The sequence below is a fragment of the Bos indicus x Bos taurus genome, chromosome 3 (genome assembly GCF_003369695.1).
Source record: "Bos indicus x Bos taurus breed Angus x Brahman F1 hybrid chromosome 3, Bos_hybrid_MaternalHap_v2.0, whole genome shotgun sequence".
In the NCBI taxonomy this organism is placed as follows: domain Eukaryota; kingdom Metazoa; phylum Chordata; class Mammalia; order Artiodactyla; family Bovidae; genus Bos; species Bos indicus x Bos taurus.
The window spans coordinates 103942031-103960424 of record NC_040078.1 but is presented as its reverse complement, the minus strand read 5'-3'; the positions used below and the strand labels follow the sequence as shown (position 1 = coordinate 103960424).

At 42.0% G+C, this 18394-nt stretch overlaps 1 long non-coding RNA gene across 3 annotated transcripts in view; it reads right to left on the bottom strand.

The window, feature by feature from the left end:
• The window catches only part of LOC113890054, a 40949-nt gene that overhangs the window by 17593 nt on the left and 4962 nt on the right, over positions 1 to 18394 (bottom strand). Inside the window, exons 3-4 of one of the 3 annotated variants that reach the window (XR_003510424.1) lie at positions 17241 to 17311; positions 6518 to 6698 (exon numbers count right to left, since the gene is read on the bottom strand). This is a non-coding gene — a long non-coding RNA (uncharacterized LOC113890054). Of the gene's footprint in view, positions 1 to 6517; positions 6699 to 17015; positions 17137 to 17240; positions 17312 to 18394 lie in introns of those variants that run through there. The other 2 variants (XR_003510426.1, XR_003510425.1) reach the window with 2 other exon arrangements.

The window sequence follows — 18394 nt, the reverse complement described above, 5'->3', positions numbered from 1 at the left end:
TCTTCTCCAACAGCAAAGTTCAAAAGCATCAATTCTTCGGTGCTCAGCTTTCTTCACAGTCCAGCTCTCACATCCATACATGACCACTGGAAAAACCATAGCCTTGATGAGACGGGCCTTTGTTGGCAAAGTAATGTCTCTGCTTTTGAATATGCTATCTAGGTTGGTCATAACTTTCCTTCCAAGGAGTAAGCGTCTTTTAATTTCATGGCTGAAATCACCTTCTGCAGTGATTTTGGAGCCCCAAAAAATAGTTTGACACTGTTTCCACTGTTTCTCCATCTATTTCTGATGAAGTGATGGGACCAGATGCCATGATCTTTGTTTTCTGAATGTTGAGCTTTAAGCCAATCTTTTCACTCTCCTCTTTCACTTTCATCAAGAGGCTCTTTAGTTCCTCTTCACTTTCTGCCATGAGGGTGGTGTCATCTGCATATCTGAGGTTATTGATATTTCTCCCCGCAATATTGATTCCAGCTTGTGCTTCTTCCAGTCCAGCGTTTTTCATGATGTACTCTGCATATAAGTTAAATAAACAGGGTGACAATATACAGCCTTGACGTACTCCTTTTCCTATTTGGAACCAGTCTGTTGTTCCATGTCCAGTTCTAACTATTCCTTCCTGACCTGCATATAGGTTTCTCAAGAAGCAGGTCAGGTGGTCTGGTATTCCCATCTCTTTCAGAACTTTCCACAGTTTATTGTGATCCACACAGTCAAAGGTTTGGCATAGTCAATAAAGCAGAAATAGATATTTTTCTGGAACTCTCTTGCTTTTTCCATGATTCAGCAGATGTTGGCAATTTGATCTCTGGCTCCTCTGCCTTTTCTAAAACGAGCTTGAACATCTGGAATTTTACGGTTCACGTATTGCTGAAGCCTGGCTTGGAGAATTTTGAGCATTACTTTACTAGTATGTGAGATGAGTGCAATTGTGGGGTAGTTTGAGCAGGGCCTAGATCTGATAGATAGAGTGCCTGATGAACTACGGAATGAGGTTCGTGACATTTTACAGGAGACAGGGATCAAGACCATTCCCATAGAAAAGAAATGCAAAAAAGCAAAATGGCTATCTGGGGAGGCCTTACAAATAGCAGTGAAAAGAAAAGAAGCGAAAAGCAAAGGAGAAAAGGAAAGATATAAACATCTGAATGCAGAGTTCCAAAGAATAGCAAGAAGAGATAAGAAAGCCTCCTTCAGCGATCAATGCAAAGAAATAGAGGAAAATAACAGAATGGGAAAGACTAGGGATCTCTTCAAGAAAATCAGAGATACCAAAGGAACATTTCATGCAAAGATGAGCTCGATAAAGGACAGAAATTGTATGGACCTAACAGAAGCAGAAGATATTAAGAAGAGATGGCAAGAATACACAGAAGAAGTGTACAAAAAAGATCTTCATGACACAGATAATCATGATGGTGTGATCACTGACCTAGAGCCAGATATCATGGAATGTGAAGTCAAGTGGGCCTTAGAAAGCATCACTACGAACAAAGCTAGTGGAGGTGATGGAATTCCAGTTGAGCTATTCCAAATCTTGAAAGATGATGCTGTGAAAGTGCTGCACTCAAGATGCCAGCAAATTTGGAAAACTCAGCAGTGCCCACAGGACTGGAAAAGGTCAGTTTTCATTCCAATCCCAAAGAAAGGCAACGCCAAAGAATGCTCAAACTACCGCACAATTGCACTCATCTCACATGCTAGTAAAGTAATGCTCAAAATTCTCCAAGCCAGCCTTCAGCAATATGTGAACCGTGAACTTCCTGATGTTCAAGCTGGTTTTAGAAAAGGCAGAGGAGCCAGAGATCAAATTGCCAACATCTGCTGAATCATGGAAAAAGCAAGAGAGTTCCAGAAAAACATCTATTTCTGCTTTATTGACTATGTCAAAGCCTTTGACTGCAAGGATCACAATGAACTGTGGAAAATTCTGAAAGAGATGGGAATATCAGAACACCTGACCTGCCTCTTGAGAAATCTGTATGCAGGTCAGGAAGCAACAGTTAGAACTGGACATGGAACAACAGACTGGTTCCAAATAGGAAAAGGAGTACGTCAAGGCTGTATATTGTCACCCTGTTTATTTAACTTATATGCAGAGTACATCATGAGAAATGCTGGACTGGAAGAAACACAAGCTGGAATCAAGATTGCGGGGAGAAATATCAATAACCTCAGATATGCAGATGACACCACCCTTATGGCAGAAAGTGAAGAGGACCTAAAAAGCCTCTTGATAAAAGTGAAAGTGGAGAGTGGGAAAGTTGGCTTAAAGCTCAACAGTCAGAAAACGAAGATCATGGCATCCGGTCCCACCACTTCATGGGAAATAGATGTGGAAACAGTGGAAACAGTGTCAGACTTTATTTTTCTGGGCTCCAAAATCACTGCAGATGGTGACTGCAGCCATGAAATTAAAAGATGCTTACTCCTTGGAAGGAAAGTTATGACCAACCTAGATAGCATATTCAAAAGCAGAGACATTACTTTGCCAACAAAGTTCCGGCTAGTCAAAGCTATGGTTTTTCCTGTGGTCACATATGGATGTGAGAGTTGGACTGTGAAGAAGGCTGAGCACCCAAGAATTGATGCTTTTGAAGTGTGGTGTTGGACAAGACTCTTGAGAGTCCCTTGGACTGCAAGGAGATCCAACCAATCCATTCTGAAGGAAATCAGCCCTGGGATTTCCTTGGAAGGAATGATGCTAAAGCTGAAACTCCAGTACTTTGGCCACCTCATGCGAAGAGTTGACTCATTGGAGAAGACTCTGATGCTGGGAGGGATTGAGGGCAGGAGGAGAAGGGGACGACAGAGGATGAGATGGCTGGATGGCATCACTGACTCGATGGACGTGAGTCTGAGTGAACTCCAGGAGTTGGTGATGGATAGGGAGGCCTGGCGTGCTGCGATTCATGGGGTCGCAAAGAGCTGGACATGACAGAGCGACTGATCTGATCTGATCTTGGGCATTCATTGGCATTGCCTTTCTTAGGGATGGGAATGAAAACTGACCTTTTCCAGACCTGTGGCCACTGCTGAGTTTTCCAAATTTGCTGACATATTGAGTGCAGCACTTTCACAGCGTCATCTTTCAGGATTTGAAATAGTTCAACTGGAATTCCATCACCTCCACTAGTTTTGTTCATAGTGATGCTTTCTAAGGCCCACTTGACTTCACATTCCATGATATCTGGCTCTAGGTCAGTGATCACACCATCATGATTATCTGTGTCATGAAGATCTTTTTTGTACAGTTCTTCTGTGTATTCTTGCCACCTCTTCTTAATATCTTCTGCTTCTGTTAGGTCCATACCAATTCTGTCCTTTATTGAGCCCATCTTTGCATGAAATATTCCCTTGTTATTTCTAATTTTCTTGAAGAGATCTCTAGTCTTTCCCATTCTGTTATTTTCCTCTATTTCTTTGCATTGATCACCGAGGAAGGCTTTCTTTTCTCTCCTTGCTATTCTTTGGAACTCTGCATTCAGATGCTTATATCTTTCCTTTTCTCCTTTGCTTTTCACTTCTCTTCTTTTCACAGCTATTTGTAAGGCCTCCCCAGACAGCCATTTTGCTTTTTTGCATTTCTTTTCCATGGGGATGGTCTTGATCCCTGTCTCCTGTACAATGTCACGAACCTCCATCCATAGTAGTTCATGAGGCACTCTGTCTATCAGATCTAGTCCCTTAAATCTATTTCTCACTTCCACTGTATAATTATAAGGGATTCGATTTAGGTCTGGTGGTTTTCCCTACTTTCTTCAATTTCAGTCTGAATTGGCAATAAGGAGTTCATGATCTGAGCCACAGTCAGCTCCCGGTCTTGTTTTTGCTGACTGTATAGAGCTTCTCCACCTTTGGCTGCAAAGAATATAATCAATCTGATTTTGGTGTGGCCATCTGGTGATGTTCATGTGTAGAGTCTTCTCTTGTGTTGTTGGAAGAGGGTGTTTGCTATGACCAGTGCGTTCTCTTGGCAAAACTCTATCAGCCTTTGCCCTGCTTCTCTCTGTACTCCAAGGCCAAATGTGCCTGTTACTCCAGGTGTTTCTTGACTTCCTACTTTTGCATTCCAGTCCCCTATAATGAAAAGGACATCTTTTTTGGGTGTTGGTTCTAAAAGGTCTTGTATGTCTTCATAGAACAGTTCAACTTCAGCTTTTTCAGCGTTACCAGTTGGGGCATAGGCTTGGATTACCATGATATTGAATGGTTTGCCTTGGAAATGAACAGAGATCTTTGTGTTGTTTTTGAGATTGCATCCAAGTATTACATTTTGGACTCTTTTGTTGACCATGATGGCTACTCCATTTCTTCTAAGGGGTGCCTGCTCACAGTAGTAGATATAATGGTCATCTGAGTTAAATTCAGCCATTCCAGGCCATTTTAGTTCACTGATTCCTAGGATGTCGACGCTCACTCTTGCCATCTCCTGTTTGACCACTTCCAATTTGCCTTGATTCATGGGCCTGACATTCCAGGTTCCTATGCAATATTGCTCTTTACAGCATCGGACCTTGCTTCTATCACCAGTCACATCCACAACTGGGTATTGTTTTTGCTTTGGCTCCATCCCTTCATTCTTTCTGGAGTTATTTCTCCACTCATCTCCAGTAGCACATTGGGCACTTACCGACCTGGGGAGTTCCTCTTTCAGTATCCTATCATTTTGCGTTTTCATACTGTTCATGGGGTTCTCAAGGCAAGAATACTGAAGTGGTTTGCCATTCCCTTCTCCAGTGGACTACTTCTGTCAGTTCTAAAGATTATTATTTAGGAACTTGCTATGTTTCCACCTATGTCAATCCTGCCATTTGGCATCAGAGCCCACTTACTCTTGCCCACTCCAGAATATTGCTCAAGCAGTTTTCCCCATCTTGCATCATTATTTCCTGCTGTGTACTTTATTATTATAATTGGCAGAGAAATAGGCTGTTCTTTTCCCCATTAAAACATTCTCTTGATTTGAAAGCTATCATAAAGATGTTATTGTTTAGTCACTAAGTTGTGTCTAACTCTTGTGATCCCGTGGACTATAGCCCATCAGGCTCCTCTGTCCATGGGATTTCCCAGGCAAGAATACCGGAACAGGTTGCCATTTCCTTCTCCAGGGGATCTTCCCTACCCAGGGATCAAACCTCCTGCATTGGTATAGGTTACCACTGGGACACCAGGGAAGCCATCATAAAGATATTAATTCTTTCCAAATTGATTTAATGGTTCAACATAACTCTAATAACAGTATTCACTCTTTAAAAAAGAAGTTATTTAATTTAAATAATAGGTTATATAATTTTAAATCCTTCATTTACACTAAAGGCTAGTGAGGTTTAAGTGACCTTCCTAACGTGACATTGCTGGCTAGCTGGCAGTGTGAGACAGGACATGAATCAGGTCTCCTCATTCAGTGTTTTTTCCCTACTTCCTATGCTGCTTCCTCCATACTCCAGCTGATATCTGCTGTGTGCATTCACTTCCACTGAACATGACCAACTTATTTGATGCTGTCAAATAAAAACCATTCCTAGGAACCTGTAGCTGGCTTCAGGATAAAAAAAAAAAAAAATCTGAAGCCTTCAGCAAGACATGACAAGATAAATACCAAACACTGATAATATGTTGTCAGCTTTCCAGGCAAGAAGAGACACTATTAATTTTTCCAAGAAATGAGTCACCTAACTTTGGTTTTTACCAAGAATTTAGCTCAGTAGGTACAGGACTGACTCTCAGTCAGCAGATCAGTTTGAAAGTCAATTATGCATAGTTGTTTCATTTCTATTCCTGAAATTATCTTTTATTTCCTTTCATCCCAGCAGTAAGAACTAAGTTCCAGTGGTTAGGACCATCTACTTCACAGTTCTTACTGTCTCTATATTGTGTGTTAGTCTCTCAGTCGTGTCTGATTCTTTGCAACCCCGTGGACTGGAGCCCCCAGGCTCCTCTGTCCATGGAATTCTACAGGCAAGAATACTGGAGTGGGTAGCCATCTCTACATTAGGTCCTTCTAATCTTCTTTGCTATAGTCAGGAACTCCTCAGCATACATCCCTTCTACACCCCCTCTTACCCTTGGCCTCTCCTTGGCTAGAACCCCCATCTAGTTTTACTGATGGTAACACAGAAGGAGAACAAAAAAAGTCTCTGGGTGGTGGATTAGAACCACCCTTACTTCTTAAGCTTCATGTTCTTCTGCAGAAAAACAGGGTCATAGGGCAGCAATATGAGAGACACAGGTTGAGAAATGTGCACACGTGTTTGACCACCTTTGATCTCACTGAGTCAGCAGTCCAGAGGACACAGCACGTGGCACCAGCAGCCACATTCTTGTCCACTGCTACTGAAGGGAGTGCCCCCTGGGGTGGAACTGTGATTTGGATGTGGCTAGAGGAGAGTGACATGACTGAGCGACTTCCCTTTCACTTTTCACTTTTCACTTTAATGCACTGGAGAAGGAAATGGCAACCCACTCCAGTGTTCTTGCCTGGAGAATCCCAGGGATGGGGGAGCCTGGTGGGCTTGCATCTATGGGGTCGCACAGAGTCGGACATGACTGAAGCGACTTAGCAGCAGCAGCAGCAGCAGAAGAGAGTAAGAGGATGCCTCTTCCAGTTTCCGACTGCACTCTCCGTTGTGCAAGTGGAGAAGACTTCCAGGGAAAGAACTCAAACCAGATCCACAATTCACGTGCAGGTATGTCTGAGGAAAACAGGCAGGAGGAGAAGCTGACAGAAACCAATTTCAGGCAGGACTCCAGATTCCTAGGAGAGCAATCATCACAAAGGAACAGCGCGGTGTGCCCAGCTACAAGCGCACCAGGGCTGGATGGCTGGTCAGCATGGTCGTTCTAGAACCAACATAACATTTATTACCCAAACTTATCTCAACCAGCTATTGCCCACTGGTATCTTGCATAAGTTCTGGGGAGGAGGGTGAGGGGTACACTTAGGCTGCAGGTAAAACTGAAAGACCTGCCTTTGAGAGCTATTCCCATCCAAGTGTGTGATTAAGTGTGAACATGGGTTGCCTGGGCATGGTAGTGGTTAGTGTCTAAGATGATTCTTAGTTTTTCTTAGTTTTTCTTTTCTATCTTGATGAAAAATTTGCCAAAGTCATAAAACAGAGAACCCAACAAGCCTTATAATTTACATAGCTAATTTCTGTATGCTTTTGATAACACTGCCACATTCGTGACCGTTTTTCACTATTTTTTGCCCTGGCATATTGGGAGGGCACATGAGGACTTTACAGTGAGACGGTGCGGTGGGGAGCCTGTGGTCCTTGCTGTTCTCCCAACATTGTGTTTGTGGTTGGCATCTCTCTGATGCAATGGCAAACAGAGGAGAGGGAGCTGTTTGTCTCCTTTTCAAAGAAAAAGGCAAGAGCTGAACTACTGCAAGCCCTTAGCGAACCTTCATCTGAATTAGAAAAAACCGTCTGGGGGGAGTTACAGTTCTAGGGAGCATAGATTGGTGCCCTTGCACAAGCAGAAAAAGTGCTTCATTCTCCTGGAACACACATGTGGGAAGGTGTATAATTTGAGCTTAGTGAACTGCATTTCACACTAGATTTTAGTCCCCGTGTGTGCCCTTGTGCACCGAACAACCTGAACAACTGTGCATAATTGTACAGCTGTGTGTATTGGTTCCTGTTAGAGCATCTGAGAAGCTCATACTGAGAGGAGACCTGCAAAAAAAACGCAGCATAAGCATCGGCCTGAGCGGCAGAGTGGTCAACAGTGGTCCAGCGAAGTGGTATCAGTGTTAAGGGAACCGCTGGAGCAAAGATCCACACAGAAAGTAAGCAGTGGTCAGTGTGGAACGGTAAGGATACAAACAGCAATAGTATGAAGCCTGGGTTGTTTGGTGGGAACACTTAAGATATTTACTGGGAACTCTCAGGCATTACACACAAGAATGTGGTGATTATGTCTTATATTGTTTGCCCAAACCTACACAAACTGTGTGAGTCTGGTGAAGCTCATAATCATACCATCTGACTTTACAGTCATGGTGCCAAGCCGACCAAGGTACCACGGAGCCTTGGCCAGAATAAGGGGTAAGTTGATCAAATTTCTCTGGGGGAGTCTTTTCATTTGAGGCAGAAAAAAAAGGGCATCTGGTCTTCCAGATAAAGCACACTGAGAAGACTGTGAAGAGATCTAACTTCCTTGCCATGTGGAAGAAGTTATATCCTTGGACGAGAGTGGGATCAACACACAGTAAGAAGAATGAGAGCGAAAGTTAGAGTGAGAGAGAATGAGAGTGAGCCAGAGAGAGAGAGAGAATGGAAGGGAGAGGGGTTGAGAGGTGAGAAAGACCAATTTGGAAAATATATTTTAGTCCCTAGATGTAGCTGTGACTGAAGTCTACTCCTACACTTCCAAGGACTGAAAGCCAGTATATTTCCTTTTCACTTACACTAGTTTAAACTGCATTTCTGACATTCTAAATGAACGACTTCTAACTAATATAGGCAGGGAGACTTGGAAGGGCTATGAGCCTTGAGTTATGCAACTTGAGCTATGCAACTACCTCTAATTCAAGAGACATTTTGAGCCTGGGAATCTCCAATGCATTACAAATTGCCAATACATCTTCATCTCATCAAGAACACTAGAGAGGGTGTGGTCAGGATGGCAGAGTAGGATGACCCTGAGCTCATCTCCTCCCATGGGCACACCAAAATTGCAACAACCCACAGAACAACTATTGAGGAGAATGACCTAAAGACAAGCAGAAAAGATTTCCCACAACTAAAGCTATAAAGAAGGAACCACAATGAGACAAGTAGGAGGGATGGAGGTACAGTGGAGTCCAGACTCAGAGAGGTGAACCACAAAGGGGAGGATAATCACAATTGCAGAGATTCTTTCCAAGGAGCAAGGGAAGCAAGCCCCACACCAGGTTCTCTAGATCTGGGGTCCTACACTGGGGTGATGAGCCCCGAGAATGTCTGGCTTTAAAGGGGGCTTGAATATGGGAGAGTCAGAGGGTTGTGGGAAATACAGGTTCCACTCTTAAAGGGCTCCCACAAAATCTGATGCTCTGAGATTTAGTATAGAGGCACCAATTTGAAAGAAGCCTGAGTGAGACCAAATTGCTGATCTTGGAGAGCCTCCAGGAGAAGCAGGAAGCAACTGACTTTCCCTAGGACAGAAATGTTGGTGGTAGCCATTTTGGGGAGCTCATCCTACCATTAAGATACTGGTATTGGCAAGCATAATTTTGGAGTCCTCTCTCTCCCCTATTAGCACTTTTCTACCAGTCAGTTGGCATCAGTCCTGGGGCCCTTTGGGCTACACAACCAGATGCCCCAGGACCCAGCCCTGCCTACCAATGGGCTGGAAGCCTCTGCATGAAGCAGGACCAATATGCCCAATATAGCACTTACCAATATGCCCACAGTAGTTGACCCTTTTAGGGCTTCTCAGGTGGCACTAATGGTAATCCACCTGATAATGCAGGAGACTCAAAGACATGCAGGTTCAACTCCTGGGTCAGGAAGATACCCTGGAGAAGGAAATGGCAACCCACTCCAGTATTCATGCCTGGAGAATTCCATGGACAGAGGAGCCTGGGGGGCTACAGTCTATGGGGCTGTAGAAAGTTGGACACAACTGAGTGACTAGATACATACACACACACACAGTTGACCCTTTAACAAAGCCCACAGAGAGGGCACCCCTAGAGCATGGTGACCAGAGGGGCAGTGCAGCAAAGGATGTCTCCTACAAAAGGTCACTTCAAGATTGGAAAAGAAAGCCAACCTACCTAATACGTAGACATAAAAACAGAGAATTAGGCAAAATGAGGTGACAAAGACTATATTCCAAGTGAAGGAATAAGATAAAATCCCAGAAGAACTAAATGAAGTGGAGACAAGCAATCCACCCAATAAAAGTTCAAGGTGATGATCATAAACATGCTCAATGAACTTGGGAGAAGAATGGATGAACACGGTGGAAAGGTTAACAAAGAGTTAATAAAATACAAAGAACCAAACAGACACAAAGAATACATAACTCAAATAAAAAATACACTAGGAGGAAACAACAGTAGATGAGATAATACAGAGGACTGGATCAAGAGTAAAAAGAAGACAGAGTAATGGAAATCACCCAAGCTGAACAGAAAAAACAAACAAACAGAATTTTAAAAAGAACGGTTTAAGAAATTTCTGAGAAAACATCAAGTATACATGCTAACATTCACATTATAGGGGTCCCAGAAGGAGAAGAGAGAGAGAAAGGGACAGAGAACTTATTTGAAAAGATAATAGCTGAGAACTTCCAACCTGAGAAAGGAAGCAGATATTGAGGTCCAGAATCAAAGAGAGTCCTAAGTAAGAAGAATCCAGAGATCCACACCAAAACATCATGTAATTAACATGGCAAAAATAAAGATAAAGAGAGAATGTTAAAAAGCAGCAAGGGAAAAGCAACTAGCTACATACAAAGGAATTCCCATAAGACTACCTGACGCTTTTCAGCAGAAACTTTGTAGGTAAGTAGGGAGTGGCACATTATACTCAAAGAGATGAAAGGGGAAACATACAACCAGAAATACTCTACCTAACAAGGCTATCATTCAGATTTGAAAGTGAGATAAAGAGTTTTACAGACAAGCAAAAGTTATAAGAGTTCCACATCGCTAAACTGGTTTTACAAGAAGTGTTAAAGGGACTTCTCTAAGGGCAAATGAGAAAACTAAAAACTAGAAATGTGAAAATTACAAAAGGAAAAAATCTCATTGATAAAGGCAAATATACAGTAAAGGCAGTACATTAACCAATTATAGAGCTAGTCAGAAGAGTAAGACAAAAGTAGTAAAATCATGTATAACCACAATAAGTAGTTCGGGAATATACAATCAAAAGATGTAAAATATGCAGTAAAAATATTATATGTGGGGCCAGGGGTAAAAATGCAGGGCTGTTAGAATGCATTCGAATTTAAGAGATTATCAACATAAAATAATCACATATATATATATAGGTTGTTATATACCACATGCATGCATGCATGTTAAGTTGCTTCAGTCGGGTCTGACTGTGTGACCATATTGACTGTAGCCCACCAGGCACCTCCAGGCAAGAATACTGGAGTGAATTACCATGCCCTCCTCCATGGGATTTTCCAGGCAAGAATACTAGAGTGGATTACCATGCCCTCTTTCAGGGGGATCTTCCCAACCCAGAGACTGAAACTGTGTGTCTTACATCTCCTATACTGGCAGGCAGGTTCTTTACCACAAGTACGACCTGGGAAGCATGGTAACCACAAATCAAAAATCTATGAGAGATACACATAAAAAAGGAGAAAGAAATCCAAACATAGCACTGAAGACCACAGTCATCATATTAAATGGGAAGAGTGTAAAACAAGAAGATAGGAACAAAAAAGAACTAGAAAAACAGAAAACAGTTAACAAAATGACAATAAGGACACCAACAGTCAGTTCAGTCGCTCAGTCATGTCTGACTCTTTGCAACCCCATGAATCACAGCACTCCAGTCCTCCCTGTCCATTACCAACTCCCAGAGTCCACCCAAACCCACGTCCATTGAGTCAGTGATGTCATCCAACCATCTTATCCTCTGTCGTCCCCTTCTCCTCCTGCCCTCAATCTTTCCCAGCAACAGGGTCTTTTCAAATGAGTCAGTTCTTCGCGTCAGGTGGCCCAAGTATTGGAGTTTCAGCTTCAGCATCAGTCCTTCCAATGAACACCCAGGACTGACCTCCTTCAGAATGGACTGGTTGGATCTCCTTGCAGTCCAAGGGACTCTCAAGAGTCTTCTCCAACACCACACTTCAAAAGCATCAATTCTTTGGCGCTCAGCCTTCTTCATAGTCCAACTCTCACATCCATACATGACCACTGGAAAAACCATAGCCTTGCCATAGCCTTTGTTGACAAAATAATGTCTCTGTTTTTTAGTATGCTGTCTAGGTTGGTCATAACTTTCCTTCCAAGGAGTAAGCGTCTTTTAATTTCATGGCTGCAGTCACCATCTGCAGTGATTTTAGAGCCCAGAAAAATAAAGTCTGACACTGTTTCCCCATCTATTTGCCATGAAGTGATGGGACTGGATGCCATGATCTTCGTTTTCTAAATGTTGAGCTTTAAGCCATCTTTTTCACTCTCCTCTTTCACTTTCATCAAGAGGCTCTTTAGTTCTTCTTCACTTTCTGCCATGAGGGTGGTACCATCTGCATATCTGAGGTAATTGATATTTCTCCCGGCAGTCTTGATTCCAACTTGTGCTTCTTCCAGCCCAGCATTTCTCATGATGTACTCTGTATATAAGTTAAATAAGCAGGGTGACAATATAGAGCCTTGACGTACTCTTTTTCCTATTTGGAACCAGTCTGTTGTTCCATGTCCAGTTCTAACTATTCCTTCCTGACCTGCATATAGGTTTCTCAAGAAGCAGGTCAGGTGGTCTGGGATTCCTATCTCTTTCAGAATTTTCCACAGTTTATTGTGATCCACACAGTCAAAGGCTTTGGGATAGTCAATAAAGCAGAAATAGATGTTTTTCTGGAACTCTCTTGCTTTTTCCATGATCCAGTTGATATTGGCAATTTGATCTCTGGTTCCTCTGCCTTTTCTAAAACCAGCTTGAACATCAGGAAGTTCACAATTCATGTATTGCTGAAGGCTGGCTTGGAGAATTTTGAGCATTACTTTACTAGCGTGTGAGATGAGTGCAATTGTGCGGTAGTTTGAGCATTCTTTGGCATTGCCTTTCTTTGGGATGGGAATGAAAACTGACCTTTTCCAGTCCTGTGGCCACTGCTGAGTTTCCCAAATTTGCTGACATATTGAGCGCAGCACGTTCACAGCATCATCTTTCAGGATTTGAAATAGCTCAACTGGAATTTCATCACCTCCACCAGCTTTGTTCGTAGTGATGCTTCCTAAGGTCCACTTGACTTTACATTCAAGATTGGAATGATAGCCAGGATGTCTGGCTCAGGGTGAGTGTGAGTGATCACACCATCATGATTATCTGGGTCGTGAAGATCTTTTTTGTACAGTTCTGTGTATACTTGCCACCTCTTCTTAATATCTTCTGCTTCTGTTGGGTCCATACCATTTCTGACCTTTATTGAGCCCATCTTTGCGTGAAATGTTCCCTTGGTATTTCTAATTTCCTCGAAGAGATCGCTAGTCTTTCTATTGTTTTCCTCTATTTCTTTGCATTGATCGCTGAGGAAGGCTTTCTTATCTCTCATTGCTATTTTTTGGAACTCTGCATTCAAATGGGTATATCTTCCTTTTTCTCCTTTGCTTTTCGCTTCTCTTCATTTCACAGCCATTTGTAAGGCCTCCTCAGACAGCCATTTTGCTTTTTTGCATTTCTTTTTCTTGGGGATCGTCTTGATTCCTGTCTCCTGTACAATGTCATGAACCTCCTCCGTCCATAGTTCATCAGGCACTCTGTCCATCAGATCTAGTCACTTAAATCTATTTCTCACTTCCACTGTATAGTCATAAGGGATTTGATTTAGGTCATACCTGAATGGTCTAGTGGTTTTCCCCACTTTCTTCAATTTAAGTCTGAATTTGGCAATAAGGAGTCCATCAGTAATTATATTTAAATGGACTAAATGCTCCAATCAAAAGACACAGAGTGGCTGAATGGATAAAAACAAGACCCACGTATATGCCGCCTACAAGAGACTCACTTCAGATCTCAAGACATACAAAGACTGAAAAGTGAGAGAATGGAAAATATATTCCATGAAATTGGAAAGAAAAAGGAATCTGGGGTACCGATACTGATATCAGATAAAACAGACTTTAAAACAAAGACTAGAACAAGAGACAAAGAGGGACATTACATAATGGTAAAGCAATCAATCCAACAAGAATATATAACAACTGTAAACACACATTCACTCAACATAGGAATACCAAGATACATAGCAAATATTAACAAACATAAAGAAAAATGGACAGTAACATAATAAAACTAGGGGACTTTTAACAGCCACTTATATCAATGGACAGAAAAATCAATAAGGAAACATTGAACTTAAATGACACATTAGAACTGATAGACATTAAATATCTGCAGAAATTTCCATCCAAAAGCAACAGAATACACATTCTTTTCAAGTGCACAGAGAACATTTTCCAGGAAAGCTCATAAGCTGCCTCGCTGAACAATAACAAAATTATACCAAAAAAAAAAAGAGATTAATTCCTAAGATCTTTCTGGTAAAGCCTTTTGGAACATAAAGAACATTTACCAAATGAGTATCCCTCTCAATATATTGGTTTTGCATACTCAGATATTCATATTTTAAAGACACATATATTTAAAGATATACAAATAAATATCTTCAACTAAATTAAGTCTGTAAAGATTGCATTTTGTTTCAGTGATATGTCACAAAGCTGAGACTCTATTCCCATCTTGGACCAGTGAGCTTCAAACAGAAGGTATCAATGACACTTATTAATCCTAACATGGACAAATTTATTCATAGGTCAGGCATAATAAAGTCTTAGCAGGATGAACCAGTGATAAGGGGCAAATATCCAGAGCCCGGAGTAGAACTGGGAGAAACTAACCTAGCCGTGGCTGTCATGGCCCTGGTTCTGTGTTACCATTCGGCCCCTAAGGAGTAACAAAACAGGTCTTCGGGCCTCCACGGGCAGGAATTCCCCAAATCTAGGAGGATCTGAATCTTAGACCAACAGGGGTTTCAGGCTAGTGCTTCCATTCAAATGGAAAAAATGCCCACTTACACAGCTTGGCCGTTATGTATGAAAGCTACAACTCAGTGGACATGCAAGGATCAGGCGAATGTGCAATTTATTTTACCTGGTGGGTAAAAGGAATTTAGCTCAATTAGGTGCTAAGGATCTAAATGAGACTGAGACATAGCATATTTGCTCTCAAGTTGCTTACGATCTAAATGGAGACAGAATCATAAAGAGGTGATTTTAAACTTGTGTAGATAGTGGGGGAATTTGACAGGAGAGGAGAGGAATGCATAGCTTGTTATGAGAACACAAAGGAGGTTCACTTACGCCAAACAAAGTAAGGTTTAGGAGGACTTCTTGGAAAAGATGCTGCTTGAGCTGGTTGTAGTAGGCAAAGAAAGATGAGCAAGATTTACCATGAAAAGCCATGTAGGTTAGACACATAAAACCATATTCAGGGCAGTTCAAGTAATTTGATATTATTACAGGAAAGCCAAAGGTCCAAAGGGTCACTTATGCCATGTTAAGAAGTTTATCTCATATAGGGATAGAGTGGTATGTTGGAAACTGACCATAATCCCCACCTCCAGTTCTCCTCTTCCTTTTAGTAATAGACACCCAAGGCTTCCCCGGTGGTTCCGATGGTTAAGAATCTGCCTGCAATGCAGGAGATGCAGGTTCTCGCCCTGGAGAAAGGAATGGCTACCCACTCCAGTATTCTTGCCTGGAGAATTCCATTGACAGAGGAGCCTGACTGGCTACACAGTCCATGGGGTCGCAGAGTCAAACACGAACGAGGAACTAACACTTTCACTTTTGCACTTTCCCCTCCTCCTCCACTGAGTTTTAGATGAACACATATCTGTCCAATTAAGGATTATATTCCAGCCTCCCTTGCAGTGGGTGTCACCATGTGACCAAGTTCTTGGGATGTAAATGGAAGTTAGGAGTATATTGTTCATTTACAGCATTAAAAGGAAACTACTTGTATCCACTTTTTCTTTACCCTCACCTTCCAGAGGTCTGAAATACAGGTGCAGTTAATAAAGCCAGCCTCAAATATGCCAACAATGACCACCCCTCGAGCAGGGAGCACACTACGATGAAAGCAACCTGGGTCCCAGGTTGAGCAAGGAGAGAACAGCTACTTCTTCATCCTGGACATCACCTTACTGGCCTATTAAGTGAGAGAGAAATAAATTCCTTGTAGAGTCACTGTCTTTGGGGTCTTTGTTACAGCAGTATAGCCTGTATCCTAACATAAGAGGGAAGCAAATAGAGTGCTGAGGCTTCTAAAATAATTATTGACTTGTCAGAAATGGTGAAGGAGCTAGAAAAGGCTGAGACAACAAACATCTATCTTTAATGATTATAGCTGAGTGAGACTAGGGCTGGCCAAGAACAAGATAAGCAAATATGCAGCCCTCAAGAGAGATAGGGAAAGCCCCTTGAAAACTATTAACTTCTCCCTGATTCTGAGAACCCAGTTCATCCACAGCATGACAGCTGCTAGCAACCACCTGAATGTTTTCCTTGCACTCTGCCCTGCAAAGCTGTATCTATTCTCATCTTCAAAAGCTGATTAAAAAGAAAAAAAAAAGTTGATTCCAATAAGCTTCTAATGAAGACCTCATTGACTAACCCCACTTAGTCATTTTGTATTAACCATATTTGCAATGGGGAAAATTTATTTGTAACCCCCCTCTATTTCTTGAAGAAGATGGGTCTGCTAATTGAAAGGCCTCTTTTGCTAAACAAGTACCTTGTCAGAAGAGCAAGTCTGGAAGTAGAAGCTGAGATAAAATGCATTCCTCCCAATAATAAAAGGTTGAGGAATCTGCCTCGGGCTCTGGGAGGTTGGGGAGTAGGGTGGAAAAAGATCCCTAGTGGCAGAAGCAGAGAGTACTCTGGGAAAAAGAGGTATGTTGTAGGTAATTTTCAAGTGAATTGCTACAGTTTACATGGTGTACATCATGTGTCGCCTTCAGTAAATTCTGCCTTATTCCCTAAGACCCTGGTGGGAGAAGGAATAAGTGAGTGGGAGCTTGAATAGACGATGTGGGAAAAGCTGACATCTGGATTACTAGACCCAGAAAAGTGAGAGTCAGTGCCAGTGGTGAACAATTCTAGAATTTGAGACACTTTCCTTTAGTTATTAATTCAGTAATTTTGAAATTATGTATATTGGATTGTCATAATCTGAAAGTTACCATTCACTCAATAATTACTGAGAGCCCATGACTAGAATAAAATTAATCATATTTTATAATTATAATTAAATACATATTAACTCTAATTAATGTAAGCTAGCAGTTATTAATTGCTTATGAGGATTTGGAACTGGAGCACTTTCTTCTAGGTGAGCACAGGGTGAATTTTAGGAAAGATCACACGGAAGAGTTGCATCTGAGCTGGGTCTTGAAGAGTAGAGAGGCATTGGTCATGCAAAGGCTTTGCAGAGGAATGGAATATCATGAACAATCTGACCAAAGCCATACATTTTTTCCCAGTAACTACTTACCAATGTCCACTCTATTCCAGGCACCATGCTAGGTCCCAGGGATAAGAAGATGAATTTGGTTTCATCGACTTCTGTTAACATGAAAGAAAGAAAGTCTTAGTCACTTAGTTGTGTCCGACTCTTTGCAACCCCACAGACTGTAGCCTGCCAGGCACCTCTATCCATGGAATTCTCCAGGTAAGAATACTGGAGTGGGTAGTCATTCCCTTCTCCAGGGGACTTTCCCAACCCAGGGATCGACCCAGGTCCCACAATGCAGGCAGATTCTTTACCGCCTGAGCCACCAGGGAAGCTACTGCCAATTTTCTATTCATTCTGTTACTGGTCTGCCACATCTATCAGGTCTTCTTGGACACATGTTTTTTGTGACCAGTTTTTTCTCTCTTGAACCTATCAGTGTGTGATGCTTCTTTTGCCCTTTCAGTGTCCTACTTTCCATTAATCTTTTTAACCTGCTATTGACGATCATTTCTCTAATTTATTGAGGTCAATTAAATCTTCTAACTTGGCATATCAATCTGTTTGGGGTCACATGTAAAATTTGTGAAGACTTTCACTTTCTTTCCACTGGGCGGACCTACATTTCAGTATCCTTTTGTGCCAGTATATAGTAAAGGTTGGAAGTAAGACAGGAAATAGGGCTCCAGAGTCCCAGGTCACAAAAACCTAGAACATCTGTAACTGACCACAATTTTGTCAACTGAAATTGCAGTGATGTCTCTTACACGACAGTTGTAACTTCATCAGCATAAACTTGAGTTCCTACCACATGTGGAAACATGATGCTCAATGCATTGACCTTTGTTCCTGAGAGGCTTACAGTCCAGATGAGGAGGCAAATAGACAATGAATACTCATTTGTTTACCCCTCTTCCTAATGGTTCAGAGAAAACAGAAGTGAGAATGTGAGAACAAGAAGAAATTCCCTTTTCCTCTGCCCTACCCTGTGACTAGCTACCTTCAGAAGGAAGAAGTTATTAACCTGATTGGTCAGAGCCCAGGACACTAACGAGTGCACATTTCACCAGTGGTTGGGGTCACTTTATTTTGAGGGGTCACATGGTCAGGAGTGCTGCTCTTGCTCCAAGTAGGACTGGTCCACTTTCTACTTGATGCACACCTGGATGAGTAAAGCCGGTCTGCTAGCATACCTG